This window comes from Natator depressus, chromosome 11, assembly GCF_965152275.1.
Source record: "Natator depressus isolate rNatDep1 chromosome 11, rNatDep2.hap1, whole genome shotgun sequence".
NCBI lineage: Eukaryota > Metazoa > Chordata > Testudines > Cheloniidae > Natator > Natator depressus.
Genome location: NC_134244.1, coordinates 77,905,588 through 77,921,329, shown reverse-complemented (window position 1 = coordinate 77,921,329; position 15,742 = coordinate 77,905,588). Strand labels below are relative to the sequence as shown.

At 48.5% G+C, this 15,742-nt stretch overlaps 1 protein-coding gene and 1 long non-coding RNA gene across 2 annotated transcripts in view; one reads left to right on the top strand and one right to left on the bottom strand.

The window, feature by feature from the left end:
• Positions 1 to 2,279, bottom strand: part of LOC141996249 (uncharacterized) — a 19,373-nt gene extending 17,094 nt beyond the window's left edge. Inside the window, 1 exon segment of the mRNA XM_074968214.1 lies at positions 2,171 to 2,279. The gene's annotated coding sequence lies outside the window, so the exon portion shown is untranslated.
• Positions 1,431 to 15,742, top strand: LOC141996263 (uncharacterized). The gene is made up of 3 exons (XR_012641514.1): positions 1,431 to 1,579; positions 12,211 to 13,084; positions 15,287 to 15,742. It is a non-coding gene; the product is annotated as an uncharacterized LOC141996263 (long non-coding RNA).

The window sequence follows — 15,742 nt, the reverse complement described above, 5'->3', positions numbered from 1 at the left end:
ATGTAACATTGGGGAGGGGAAGACGCCAAACTCTGTTTAAACACATCCTGGGAGGGGACGTTCCAAGCCTTCCCTCCTCCCCCACTCCCCACATCTGGAGCAAGGACTCAGGGCAACTATCTTCCCTCCAAACCCTGAACATCTGACATCTCTCTAAAGGGGGAGAGAAACAAAATTTGTGGTGATTTTATATTAGTATTTGATCAATGGAGAGAAAGTTATCACCGCTCCCGACCGGCCATTCACACAGCCCTGGGCAATGCTGCTTTAACAGGAGATGGGAGGAGATGGAGGAGCCAGACGATTCAGTAAACTTCCGTGTCCTCTCACTGGCTAATAATGGCCACCATAAACCCACCCCAGAGGTGGCTGGGTCTTAGCACTGCAGGAAGAGACCCCTCATGGTGACTGTTCACCACGGGCTCTGGGGACCCTTTTGGTGAAAGCAGCTATCGAAATGTGAGGAGTTAATACAGGAGGATGGAGCATCTCAGCTGCTCTGGGCAATGCCTGGGGGGGGGGGGGGGAGAAGAACCCACCCACGCACAGAGCAACCCACTGAGGGGAGTAAACCCCTTGTCTCGCACCGTCAGGGGAAAGGAAATTCAATCAGGGTCTGGGAGACACTGGATAGTGTGAGGCCCACATAGTGTGAGGCCTGCCTGGGATGTGTATCTGAAATGGGGCAAGTCACTCTGATCAGCAACCAAGTGGATTTTAATGGAGACAAAGGGGGAAACAAATGATTCTCAAGTGTGAGCGGGAAAGCTGATCACTGGGGAATTTAAACCCTCTGCAACCTCCACTATGGAGAATGACTCAGGGTAACAGGTTCCCTCGAAAAAAGGAGAAGGGTCTGCACATGAAAAACAAGGGGAACTCCTACAAGCTGGAAGGGATTTTTTAAAATCAATAACTGATAATTATCTGGAAATGGCAAATTCTGAAATGTGACATCAGTGTTCAGTAACTAAAAAGAAAAGGAAGCAAATATGATAAATTTCCACAGAACAGAGGAAAACGGAAAAGTTTGAGGGATTTTATATCAATAGTTGATACAATGTAAGAGATAACATTTGAGTGGATTTCATATCAATATTTGATAATTAGGGAGAGAAAGGGCAAAATGTGCAAGGATTTTACAGCAAGCAATATTCACAAATGTAAGAAAAGGACAATGTCAGAAGATTAGATGGGGAAAATCTCAGGGAATAAATCACAGATAACTAGAGAAAAATGGGGCAAAATGTTTAGGATTTTATATCAATATTTTAGAACTGAGGAGAAAATGGGGCAAAAACTAAACATTTCCTAATACAAGTGAAAAACACCAACATCTGAGCAGACTTATTGATATTAAAGAATTGGAGGGAAAAGTGGGAACGTTTAAGGGGATTTGTGATGGGATGCAGCTGGCCTTTGCAGCTCCCTACAGGAGACCCCACGATCTTACTACATCCCGCCCCAGAAAGCGGCAAAGGTGGGTCCTCTGGGCCTGCCTAGGGCCGACACAGGCCTCCCAGAAGCAGCCACTCAGAGCCCAGCAGGCTCAGAGAAAAGGAGCGGCGGGGCACAGCAGGTCAGTCCCCGGCTGGACTGAGGGAGTAAAGCAAGGGGGCTCTTCCCTGGCCTGGTGCGAGAGAAGACCCGGAGGATGGCGCCCCTGCCACAGGGCTGCAGACGGAAGGGCCCCGTAGGCAGAGGCCCCGGGAAGCAGCAGCGATGGACTGGAGCGAGCAGCACATGGCTGCTGTGTCGAGGGTCCCCAGGTTGGAACCCGGGGCAGTGGCTGGGCCTGGGTTCCCCCGGCAACGGGGAAAATGGTGTAACCCCCAAAAGGGGACAGGCCTCGTTTGGGAGCCTGAACAAAGGGCTGACTGTAAAGGGCCGGGAGCTGGGGCTGAAGGCCCTAGCCAGGAGAAGCAGACTGCTTCTTTGCTGGGCTCTCATACCCCGGCAGGGTTCACTGAGACTCTGGGCCTCGGCCAGGCGGCCGACCACGGAATTCCCCCCGTGCGGGCCCCGGCTCTGCCCCCCCGCAATGTCCTGGCTGCACCGAGCTGGGCAAATCTACCGCAGGTCACACGGTCCCTCCGCCCCCCGTCCCGGGGCAGCCCCGGCCGGCGCAGGCCCAGCGCGGGAGCAGACCCCGGCCCGGCCCCTCGCTTACCTGGTCTCCGGCCCGGGGCGAGGCCCAGCCCCGCGGGGGAAGCCCGCTCCGGCCGGGCGCAGCAGCCGCGGCCCCGAAAGTCTCCCCGTGGCGCTGCCGGGACCGGCTCGGCCCTTTGTTCTCCCCAGCGCCGCCCGCCCGCCTCCCGCCTCCCGGCCCCGCCCGCTCCGCGGCTCCAGCCCCCCCGGCCCCGCCCGCAGCAGCTCCCGCGCCGGGCACGGCGGCGGGGGAGACCTCGGGTCGGGGCCGGGGCCGGGGTCGGGGCCGGGGCCGGGCAGGAAAGTGCCTCTGCTCGCCCCGCCCGTCCCCGCTCCCGCTCCCCGGCCGGGGCCGGGCCGGCTCCTCCGGCTGCTCGGTCCCGTCGGCTGAGGCGCCGGCCCGGGCTGGGCAGGTGCCCTGCTGGCCTGGGGCCCCGGGGAAGCCCGGCGGGGGCGGGCAGAGTCGGGGCGGGGGCAGACTGGGTCCCAGGAGGGGCAAACAGCTGGGGCGGGGCAGGAGAGGGGCCGGGGGGCAGGAGCCGGGGTGAGCATGGGGCAGAGGCACTGCCGGGGGAGGGGGGAAGCCGGGGGGCAGAGAGGATAAAAGTGCCCCAAATTCCTTCTCGTGTCTTACTGAAAACACTCCTGCTAGCGTATCCCAGAATTATGTTCGTTTTTTTGCAACAGCGTTACACTGTTGACTCAGGTTGTGGTCCACTATGACCCCCAGATCCCTTTCCGCAGTACTCCTTCCTAGGCAGTCATTTCCCGTTTTGTATGTGTGCAACTGATTGATTGTTCCTTCCTAAGTGGAGTACTTTGCATTTGTCCTTATTGAATTTCATCCTGTTTACTTCAGATCATTTCTCCAGTTTGTCCAGATCATTTTGAATTTTAATCCTATCCTCCAAAGCACTTGCAACCCCTCCCAGCCTGGCATTGTCCGCAAACTTTGTAAGTGTACTCTCTATGACATTATCAAAATCATTAATGAAGATATTGAACAGAACTGATTCCTGCGGGACCCCACTCATTATGCCCTTCCAGCATGACTGTGAACCACTGATAACTACGCTCTGGGAACGGTTTTCCAACCAGTTTTGCACTCGCCTTATTGTAGCTCCATCCAGGTTCCATTTCCCAAGTTTGTTTATGAGAAGGTCACACGGGACAGTGTCAAAAGCTTAATAAAGTCAAGATACACCACATCTACCGCTTCCCCCCTATCCACAAGGCTTGTTACCCTGTCAAAGAAAACTATCAGGTTGGTTTGACATGATTTATTCTTGATAAATCCATGCTGACTGTTACTTATCACCTTATTTTCTTCGAGATGTTTTCAAACTGATTGCTTAATTATTTGCTCCATTATCTTTCTGGGTACACAAGTTAAGCTAACTGGTCTGTAATTCCCTGGGTTGTCCTTATTTCCCTTTTTATAGATTGGTACTATAATTGCCCTTTTCCAGTCTTCCATGACTTTTCAAAGATAATTGCTAATGGCTTAGATATCTCCTCAGTCAGCTCCTTGAGTATTCTAGGATGCATTTCATCAGGCCGTGGTGACTTGAAGACAACTAATTTGTCTACGTAATTTTTAACTTGTTCTTTTCCTATTCTTGCCTCTGATCATCTCTCATTTTCACTGGCATTCACTATGTTAGACGTCCAATCAACACCAATCTTCTTGGTGAAAACCGAAACAAAGAAATCATTAAGCACTTCTGCCATTTTCACGTTTTCTGTTATTGTTTTTCCCCCCTCATTGAGTAACGGGCCTACCCTGTCCTGGTCTTCCTCTTGTGTCCAATGTATTTGTAGAATGTTTTCTTGTTTCCTTTTCTGTCCCTAGCTAGTTTGATCTCGTTTTGTGCCTTGGCTTTTCTAATTTTGTCCCTACATACTTGTGTTATTTGTTTATATTCATTCTTGTAATTTGACCAAGTTTCCACTTTTGGTAGGGCTCTTTTTTGAGTTTTAGATCATTGAAGATCTCCTGGTAAAGCCAGGGTGGTCTCTTGCCATACTTCCTATCTTTCCTATGCAGTGGGATAGTTTGCTCTTGTGCCCTTAATAATGTCTCTTTGAAAAACTGCCAACTGTCGTCAATTGTTTTTCCCCTTAGACTTGCTGCCCATGGGATTTTACCTACATGGAATGTAATGGAAACCATGGGTAAGAAAATGCTTCATTGACCCTCACTGCTTGCATAGCCTACCACCCACTCTGGTTCAAGGTGCAAAATTCAGATGTGGAGCTATGAGCAGATCACAGGATTGGGAGAGGGGAAACCAGGGGCCCAAAGTCCCATCATTTACACTAGTATTAATCTCAAGTAACTGTACTGAAGCCAATCGGGTCACACTAGTGTAAAAATCAGTATAAGTTAGAAAAGAATCAGATCCTGGGCTTCTATTCCTGGATCTAACACAGACATCCTGTGTGACCTTGCATTGAACACAGTCCTCACCTTTGCTTTAATAATGGGCTTCCGAGAGCTCCCAGAAGTCCCCTCCAGCACATTTCTATAATTTTGAGCCAGTCTCTGAGTCTATATTTCCTCAGCTGTGCAATGGGAATAACTACAGATAGGTAAGTGCTATCTCAAAGAGATATTGTAAGGCTAAATACACATCTGTAAACTGTAGAGAATCTCAGATGGAAGGTGCCAAATAAGTGCAAAATATTACCTGGATATCAAACTCCCCATAATTCATGTGGGGAGTGGTGCTTAGACTTGCTTCCCATGGGATCTTACCTACCAACTCCTTGAGTTTGCTAAAGTCTGCCTTCTTGAAATCCATTGTCTTTATTTTGCTGTTCCCCCTCCTACCATTCCTTGGTATCATGAACGCTATCATTTCATGATTACTTCCACCAAAGCTGCCTTCCACTTTCAAATTTTCAACCAGTTGCTCCCTGTTTGTCAAAATCAAATCTAGAACAGCCTCTCCCCTAGTAGCTTTCTCCACCTTCTGAAATAAAAAATGGTCTCCAGTACATTCCAAGAACTTGTTGGATAATCTGTGCCCTGCTGTGTTATTTTCCCAACAGATGTCTGAGTAGCTGAAGTCCCCCATCACCACCAAGAACATAAGGTTGTTCCTATTTGCTGACTTGTCCTAATTTGCTAAAAACAGCTAGCTGATGTAGCTAATTCCGACAGATAGCAGTTTCATACACCATAAGATTTGTGAAACTACTATTTGTAGGAATTTTGTTACCATTAGCAATTACTGATAAATAAGGTTGTTCTTATTTGCTGACTTGTCCTAATTTGCTAAAACTTTACCGTGGTGTGGGATGGAAGCATAAAGTGTTCGGCTTCCAAACGACCCAGCCTGGATTCATTGTAGTGGGACGCCGGACGTGTGAAGGATAATTTAAACTCTTAAATTCCTTAGGGTTCACCTTCAATCTGCGTCTAGGCTGGTGCGATCTCTGCCCATTACAGTTCATCAACTCAGCAGGCAGGCGCAGGCAGCAACGCACTTGTCCTGTTGCCTTGACTGAGAAGGGTTTCTGATCAAAGGGAGCATAGATTCCAGCCAGCTCCTGGGGGTAATATCTCATTGGGGATGCAAGGGCTTGGTCAGAAAGAGATTTTGAAGTCTGTCGGGTAAAAATGAGCCAGATGGCTTTGTCTCCATGCAGCTATACCTTATTCTCTTGGGGTTGGGTAGAAAGGAGAGAGAAGTATTTTTCATTTCCTATTTCCCTTACTGAAGGCCAGCTAAACTCACCTGAAATTTTTCCTGGCAGAAGCAGTTCCTATCTATTTATTACAGGGTCAAAACCTGGCTGCCATCACACAGAGGCATTAGTGGTGGTGGAGGTGAGAAGAGGGCCAAAATGCCCTTTCCTTCCTCCAAACACTCCCATGCATGTGGAAGCTATAATGTTGCTGCTGCCTAAATACCCTGATGGCAGACGGAGAGGGGGATGGCCCTGCCAGCTGTTCTGAGCACCCCAGAGGAGCCAGGCACTGTGTGGAGTGTAGGCTGCTACACCCATTCTGTACTGGTGAGGGCAACCCTCACTCCCCAGTGCTCCTGGTGGCCCCAGAGCTTCCCCGGCTTCCACCAGCACAAACACCGCTCCTACCACCACTGCCTGAAGATGTACCACCGTCTCCTCCTCCACACCCTTGCTCAAGCTTTAGAGCCATACCTGAGCCTGCAGTTGGTAAAGTGCTCATGAGCTCTATAAAACATGGCATAGGATGATTATAACTGTTGCTACTGAGGATCTCAAACTCAGACAAACCTTGGTGAGGAGGCAAAGAGTTCGATTGAAAAACTGACGTGGAGTTTTCAGTGAGGTGAATAGCTCTTTAGAGGTTCAGGCTTCTCCCACAATCAAATGAGCCAGCGAAGCAGCCTAGCAAAATAAAACAACCTACCCTGCTATTTACATTAGGAGGAGAATTGATGCTGAATAGTGCAGTTGAGAGAATGTGATATTAACAAGTATCGCACAGAAAATATATTTCACTGCAGTGCTTTCCACAGAAATTAGGGTGTGAGTTCAAAAATACAGAGGGAGGGGTGGGGACCGATGAGGGGTGAAACTGTAAGGGCAAAGGTGGGCTGTATGGCACCATAGTAAAAACTGAAAAATGTTTCACAACCATTTTATTAGATTTAACTCATGCTTTTAAATCATCACACAAATTACAGTTGGCTATATAAGCCTAATATGAAGCACTGTACCTATATCCTCCTTGGTTTCTTGTAATTTTGCACAACTCTGTTAATGAATTTCTCGAATGCAGTGCATTCATTTTTGGTGGCTTCTCGTGTGTCAGGGACTGCCAGTCCTTCATGATGTGCTCATGATCAGGCACAAGGTGATTTCTTTCAGAACACAAAATTCTATTCAATGAGGAAAAAGAACGCTCAACTGTAGCTGTTGTGACTGGGACTAGAAAGAGATGAATTCCTACTTCTTTCATCCCAGGAAACATAGCACAAAAATGAGTCAAACCATTAGCAATGATAAAGAAGAAGTTGAAATCAAATCTACATTCGTTCATTGTATGATATTTCACTCTGTGTTCAAATTCTCTATATACCGTCCTGATCACATGGCAGCCCCATTGCTGGTAGTGCCTCACTCCACTCAGCTGTCGGTGTTTTATAAGACAGGCCTCTGTATAAGCTACGTAAAGGTTGATGGAATCCAAAAGTTGTTGTAGAGATGTAAGAATCAAGTCAGTGTACTTTACTTTTTCAGCTGGCTTAACAAACACTTCTTGTCTTCATTTAAGGAGTTAATATAAGTGCCCTAATTAGTCAACTTCTGAACTGAAGTCTTTGCTTCTTCCAGTACATTTTCAATGGATATCTCTCTGACTGATCCAAGTGTAGCTTCCATTGCTGGACAGAGATCTACTACTGTTGTAGCAGATGCCTGGATGGCATTGTTTAATGACCCAAGTGGTTTCAACAGTAGACTTACAAGAGAGAATGGCGATTGTCTTCTCCGAACTTAGCAGCAAAAGTAGTCCACCAGCCTCGCTACTTAGATCTGTCCCATCTCGGTAGAAACTTTCCAAAGCCAATAATAATGGCTTAAGACAACAGCCAAGGACCACTCATGAGAAAGCCAGTGGATTTTCCCAGGTTGGACTAATTTGAACTTCTGTCCCCATGTATCTTCTATATTTTCCAAGACGTTCAGTCCTTTTGGACTCTTGCTGAAAAAGAGTACAATGAAGACATTAAATGTATAGCTTTTTAAATGCCTTTTGAAGATTCTGTAGCTTGTACTAGCGCTAGTTGGAGTAGATGGCCTCTGCAGTGTATATTGGAGAGATTAGAGTTACACTTTTCTCTGAGCAAAGCTTGCACTCCACTATGCCTTCCAGAGAAGTTTGCAGCTCCATCAAGTGCACAAGCAGCCATCTGTTTGGGGTTCAGTTGACAAGCATTTAACTCTTCTAAGATGTGGCTTGTCACAGATGCAGCCGATGTGTCTTCTGTAACCTGAACATCTAGAAGTTCATCTACTGACCTGCCACTGATATCGAGGTAACATATGCCTTGACTTAATACTTGACCCCCCATTTCCATCGGTGTATTCATCAGTCATGTATGCACATTTTCCGAATGCAGTGAGAGAGTTCTTCACTTTTTCAACTGCTGAGTCTTTCACTGTTGCACCGCATGCTTCTAGCCAGTCAGCTGAGTTTCTTGCAGAAAGATAGCGTGCATTTGCTGGTCTTGGTTGTAACCAGCGTCCAACTTCAGGATTATCAAATGACAATGCACTTAACATTGGCCTCCAGTTTGTAGTGTGTGGTATCTCTTGCTTAAAGAGAGAGGATGATGTGACAGCCATGTTTGTTCACATAAACTGTGTTGTGTCTCCAGCATTCTTAACAGCCTCATTAAGTAGTTCTAAAATTGGCTTTGACAATGACTGGCTTATAAGGCTTTCTGCATGTCAGTGCAGTCCCGAGGATTGGTATTTTGCAGCCTTTTCACAGAATTTGTCAGCATTGGCTTTGCTGACCAGCCTGGCAAACCAAGCTCCTCCACTTTTACTGTATAAATCCATGGTATGCTTACATCTTGAATACTACGTGCAGTCCTGATCGCCCCATCTCCTAAAAGATATATTGGAGTTGGAAAAGGTACAGAGAAGGGCAACTAAAATGATTAGGTGTATGGAACAGCTTCCATATGAGGAGAGATTAAAAAGACTGGGGGACTTTCCGGCTTAGAAAAGAGACTGTTAAGGGGGGATATGATAAAGGTCTATACAATTTTGACTGGTGTGGAGAAAGTGAAAAGCTCCCTCACATAACACAAGAACCAGGGGTCACCCAATGACATTAATAAGCGGCAGGTTTAAAACAAACAAAAGGAAGTATTTCTTCACACAACGTACAATCAACCTGTGGAACTTTTTGCCAGGGGATGTTGTGGAGGCCAAAACTAGAACAGGATTATAAAAGAACTAGATAAATTCGTGGAGGATATGTCCAACAACAGCTATTAGCCAGGATGGGCAGGGATGCAACACCAAGCTCTGAGACCCTCTGTTGGCCCGAAGGTGGGAGTGGATGATAGGGGATGGATCACTCAATAATTGCCCTGTTCTGTTAATTCCCTTTGAAGCACCTGGCATTGGCCACTGTCGGAAGAGTACAGGGCTAGATGGACCATTGGTCTGGCCCAATGTGGCCATTCTTATGTTCTTATGTAAAAATTATAATAAAAATGTTTAGGTTGGAAACTCCCAACAGCAGCCAAAATTGATCACTTGGGCAACACAGCTCTGTCTGCAGGATACCTAGGCAGAGTAGCTGAGTTCGTGTAAATACAGTCGGGTCCTGAAGCCTTCCCCCTCCCCTGGCTTATCGTTAGCTGTCAGGGGAGAGCTCATTCTGACCTTGTTTACAAATCATAATGTTAAATTATAAGGCTGGACAACATTGCTGAAACAAATGCACCAACATTGTCAGTAAAAACAACAGCTGTGTGAGGAAGCTAGTCTTTATTCATACTTTTCAAACCGATTATAAAATACTTGTACTTGAAAAAGTAGCATACATTTTCTATGCTTTTAAAGTGTGCATTAATGTTTCAGTTTCAATTCAAATTTCCAACCAATGACTAAACTGGCAACACTGCATGTGACTAGTTGATCACTGGGGGGTGTTGGGGAAGTTCAGGGGGAGGTCTAGGGGAGGCCCGGTTTCACTGAATTAAGTCTCCTGCTGGAGCACCTCAGTCGGTTCCATCAGACAAAGAGGAGCTGCAGTGACTAGGCATTCGGATGCCTGTGTCTTTAAGAACCCAGCCCTGGGAAGCCCGCGCTGAGAGGTGCTGTCTGTGGGAGGGGAAATAAAAAACCCCTCTGCTCCCCACACCCTATCATAGACTATCAGGGTTGGAAGGGGACCTAAGGAGGTCATCTAGTCCAACCCTCTGCTCAAAGCAGACCAATCCCCAATTTTTGCCCCAGATCCCTAAACGGCCCCCTCAAGAATTGAACTCACAACCCTGGGTTTTGCAGGCCAATGCTCAAACCACTGAGCTATCCCTCCCCCCAAACACTGGTGACTCAGTCCAGTGGGGTAACTGTTACCTCTTCTGCCCCTGCCTGTGCCCTCTGTCACCCTCTGGCAGTGCCTCACCCCTGGGCTTAACCCCAGCTCCTTCTCCCACCATCCCTGATTTTGCCTTCAGCCCCTCTCCTAACTTGACCTCCAGCTGCTTGACTCCCCTGACCCGTCAATGTCCACCCCCTGCTCAGACCCTGGTCACCCCCCTCCTCCGATTTTCCCCTTTGGAACCCCCCGTAGAAAGCAGTCTGCAGAATCTTACGGCTAATAAGGGCAGGGTGAAGGGCAGTGGCTTCAGGAGATGTTACTGAGCATGCTCAGTCCCCCGTAAGTAGCACATTCCTACAGGTAGCAGTTTCCTGTACCACACCTGGGCACAGAGCCGCATGGCCTGAGAGAGCCTGGCTGGGAGGCAGCGGCAGCCCACTCCCTGCCTCAGCTCAGGTGCAAGGAGAGGGGACTCCAGCTCCCTTGGCCCCTGTCCCCATAGCAAGGCCTGAGCGGGGGGCAGCCTGCTGCCGCCCCAGCTGCCAGGGACAAGGGCCGAGTGCGCCAGAAACATGCTGCGGGGGAGGGAGAGGGGACTCTGGCTTGCTCACCCCGTCCCTGGCAACTGGGGCGGCTGCCCCACACCCGGCCCTGCTGCAGGGACAGGGGCCAAGTGAGCCGGAGCCCGCTCCCTTCCCCGGAAACAGAGCCCAGCCTGCCTCCACGCCAGGCTCTCTCAGGCAGAAGCAGCTCTGTCCCGCTCCCTGCCCGGCTGCCAGGGAGAGCGGGTCGAACTTGCGTGCGGGAGGGAGGAGGCACAGGGAGAGAAGGACAGAACCCCCTGGGCTCCTCCCCGCAAGTAACTTGGGGTGGGGAGAACGCAGTGTTCCCAGGCTGGGTGGGGGAGCGGGGGTTTACTCGGCAGGGGAGACACGTGGGGCGGTCACATGTCTTTCCCCCCCTTAGCTTGTGCCCCCCAGTCGTAACTTGCTGCTGGGGGGTGACGACAATAGTGGCAGTGCAAGGATTGGATTTAGCGCTCTGAGTTGGAAATAGAGGGTCCACTGGCATTTAATAGAGGCTCTGGTGTCTTAACAGGGCACATCAACCCCCCTCGCAGACACTTTGCCTCCCCAGAAGGCTTCCTTGGTATATCCCCAGCTGTGCGGCTCCCACCTCCTTCTGAGCATAGGAAGGGTGGCTGGGGTTAAAATAATAGAACCATGAATGGTGAGACATTTGGCGGGCTGGGACCCTACCTGTGGACTTTCCCATGAGCAGGAATTCCCGTTCACAAGCCTGACATCATCTCCTGCCTGGAGCGAGGAGAGGAGCCCTTTGTCCCAGCTGCCCAGGGCCTTGAGGAACCAGAGACCCTGAGAAGCATCTACACAGATGCGGGATGGGATAAAGCACCTATGAACCCATCAACAAATGAAATTAAATGTTGGGACCCTGGGAAAGTGGCGTGAGTTCCCCCAGCTCTGCCTCCTCTTGTGAGCTCTGCAGAGGCAGGTCTCAGCTGGAAATGTGCAGTGTTTGCCATCCCATGGCTCTGAGCAGCCCTTTCTGCCTGGGAGGATTCACCCCCTGAGTCCCAGAGAGTTGTGGAGCCGTAAAACAAAACATAAATGTAGAGTCCTGAGGCTAGAAGGGATGATTACGCCCATCGAGTCTGGCCTCCTCAATCACCCAGGCCAGAGAACCTCCTCTGGAGAATCCTGCATCCAGCCCAGTCATTAGTGACTGAGCCAGAAAGGATCTTAGGGATCCAAAGAGAGAGAGAGACCTCTGCAGCCTTCCCCCCTCCCGCCCATGCCCCCCCCCCCCAATCACCTTCCCTTCACTGTTCCCTTTCCTAGTTGTCCTCGCCCATCTCCTCCCCTCGGCAGATGGATGTTGTGCATTCAGCTCTGGGGTTCATGCCCTGGGAGCAGTGGTTATCGGTGACACCCCTCTGTGCAGTTCCTATTCCTGAGTTTCCTGTCTTCCACTCCCAGGGGACGGCTCAGGCCCAGACAACCTCTTTATCCCAGATGATGACAGGATTGCGTCTCCAACTCGAGAGTCCTCACCTGGGAATCCCAACTGGAGAGCAAGCGAAGCAGTGGGCACCCTCTGGAGCTGCACAGAGAAAAGCCCCATCCGTGCACTGACCGTGGGGGACGTCACAGCTGATGTTGCATCAGAGACACCTCTCACAACCTCAGGGGTTCCCCAGGGGAAGGCAGATCAGCATTACATGTTGCTAACGCTGTTGCAAGCATCGCAAAGCATTTTGGGGAGGGTCAAAGGCGTGAGTGAAGAGTGAAAGATTCTTTTGCAGGCTGCAAGAGGCCAAAGAGGGAAGGAGAAAGAGAGCAGAGAACGGGTTAACTCAACACTGCAGCTAGCAAGCTCAGTCCAACGATAAGATGCTGGCCTCAGCCCAAGGACTCTGCTCACAGCCGAGAAAGACAGGGGCGCGAATGTGCCCAAACAGCAGTGACAAAGAAAAACCCAACTGCACAGACCTGCAAGGCAGTGAGGCCAGCAAAGAAGAAAACAAGGTCTAAGACTGCAGAGATTGAAAACACTGGCGAGACCGCAAGAGGGGGAGCCGAGCCTTGCGTCCCTGGAGCCGGGGTGTTTTGAGAAAACTGAAGACACCATGGAAAGCCGGTTTGGACTGGCACAGAGGGCACCAGGAGCAGAGGTCCCTGAAGGAAGCGCCCACCCCAAGGAGCCTGGGACTTAAAACCCTCCTGAGAGCTGGAACAACTTGGAGATCACAGCGGACTCAGGCGACCTGTGTGCACAGGACAGAACTCCCTTCCACCCTTCCCCCTCTTCTTATGTTACACCCAGGCCTGGCCAGCCTTGGGTAGTGCCTGTGTGAGTATGAAAGTGGGTTAGGGCTTGGGGCACTAAAGCTTTCTTCCTTCCTCTCAGTGACGTGGGGAACACCCCACGCCAGCACTCTCTGCTGTCATTTTATTATTTTATCAATAAAGCTTTAAAATTTAGACACTTGATGTGTTACGTCATCTCCTCTCTTAACGATCCTGTGGCCTCAGACTGATCACCTGACAGATTGGTAACAAAAATCTGTCACACACCCTGCTAGATACAAACCAGCAGTGCCACGTCATCTGGGCCCATGGGGCCCCATCCCACCAAACATGTTCTGCATCACACGCCATTCGAGGCATGTCGGGTCAGCTGTGAGTTGTGGGATTGGGGGAAGGGAGCACATTCCTGGGGTGATTAATTGCTTGGGAATCATGTAATGGGGGGCATTGGGATAGAAACCAGAGAGGATTCCTGGCTGCACCAGTGGCCTGCTGGGTGACCTTGGGCAAGGCACTGCCCAGCTATCTGCCTCAATTCCCCTATTGGTAAAATGGGAATAATGTTATTGACCTTTCTAAAACACTTTGAGGTCTAGTGATGAAAAGCACTAGATAAGAGCTGGGTCTTATTACTATTTTTATTTTATTACTAAGGAGCAGCAATGATGAATAAGCCCAAGATGCTTAGGTGCCAGTGACCATGACTTGATTACATTTGTCATGTGCAAACAGAATAATGTCCAAACCAGTATAATTCTATCTGCACTGGTGCTTTAAAAGTTTCACAAAGCTGAAAACAGTGATGAGTCAGATGAACTGGGAGAAAGGATTTAATCAGAAAATTGTAAATGATATTTTGGAGTTGTATAAGAACATTGTGCTAGATGCCCCAAAAGCCCAAATTCCCCAAGCTAGAAAGAAGGCTACACAGGTGGGGGAAAAAACAAACAACCTGGCTGAGAGGAGAAGTGAAAGCAGCTATAAAAATATACAATATGTAACATATGGGGGAAAATATAAATTAGACGCTAGGGATTGTAGAAAATTGCTAAGGGAAGCAAAAGGACACAAGGAGATTATCGATGGCCAGCTGAGTTAAAGACAATAAAAACACATTTTAAGAATATTCAGAACAAAAGGAAACCTAACAACGGTATTTGTCCATTACTAGGTGGAAATGGTAGAGCTGACACTAATAATGTAGAGAAGGCCAAAGCATTCAATAAATATTTAGATAATGTATTCATGTTATATGATGGTGAGAAATACTTTCTATTCCAAGAGTGACTAAGGAGAATGTTAACAGCAGCTACTTTTAAAGCAGCAGATCCAGATAACTTGCATCTAGGAGTTTTAAAAGAGCTGGCCGAGGAGCTTGCTCGCCCATTAATGCTGATTTTCAATAACTCTTAGTACACTGGGGAAGTTCCAGAGGACTGGACGACAGCTAATGTTGTGCCAGTATTTTAAAAGGGTAAATAGGACACCCTGGGTAATTGTAGGCCTGTCAGACTGGCATTGATCCCAGGCAAAAGAATGGAATGGTAGATATCCAACTCAATCAATAAAGAATTAAAGGAGGGTAATATAATTAATGCCAATAGCACGGGTCTATAGAAAATAGATCTGCTCAAACTCACATGTTTGGTTGATAAAGGTAATAGCGCTGATGTAGTGTACTCAGAATTCTGAGAGGCATTTGACTTCTTAACACACAACATTTTGAGGAAGAAACTAGAACAGTGCGAAATTAACATGCTAGCACCCAGTAAGTGGATTAAGAACTGGCTGGCTGACTGGTCTCACAAGGTAGCTGTAAACTGGGAATCCCCATTGATGGGTGTTTCCCCAGTAGGGTCCCACAGGGATCGGAGCTTGGCTCTAGGCTGTTTAGCATTTTATTGATGACTTGGAAGAAGGCAAATAGCATCACTGATAAAGTTTCAGACGATGCAAACATTGGAGGGATGGTAAATAACGAAGAGGACAGGTCACTGATACAGAGCAGTCTAGATCACTTGGTAAACGGGGCACAACCAATCAATATGTGTTTTAATATGGCCAAATGTAAATGTCCAGCGAGGAAAAAAGAATGCAGGTCACGCTCACTGGATGGGGGCCTCTATCCTGGGAAGGAGCGACTCTGAAAAAGACTTGGAGATCATCTTGGACAATCAGCTGAGCATGAGCTGCCAATGTGACACTGTGCCAAAAGGCCTAATGTGATCTTTTGATGTATAAACAGGGGAACCTTGAGGAGGAGCAAAGAGGGTATTTCACCTCTGTGTTTGGCACTGGTGTGACTGCGGCTGGAATCCTGTGTCCAGTTCTGGTGCCCACAGTTCAAGAGGACATAGAAACATTGGAGAGATTCAGAGAAGAGCTGCCAGAATGATGAAAGGATTGGAAAATCTGCCTTACAGTGAGACTTAAGGAGCTGTGTCTATTAAGCTTATCAAAGAGAAGGTTAAGGGGTGACTTGATCATAGTTTCTAAGTACCTGCTTCGAAGCAGAAATTTTATAATGGGCTCTTCAATCTATCAGGCAAAGGCCTAACAAGATCCAATCTTTGGAATTTGGAGGCAGACAAATTCAGACTGGAAATAAGGCACACATTTTTAACAGCCAATCATTGTGGCAGACTCCCCATAACTGGCTATTTTTAAACCAAGCCACGCTCTGAACTGTTTTGTAATGTAT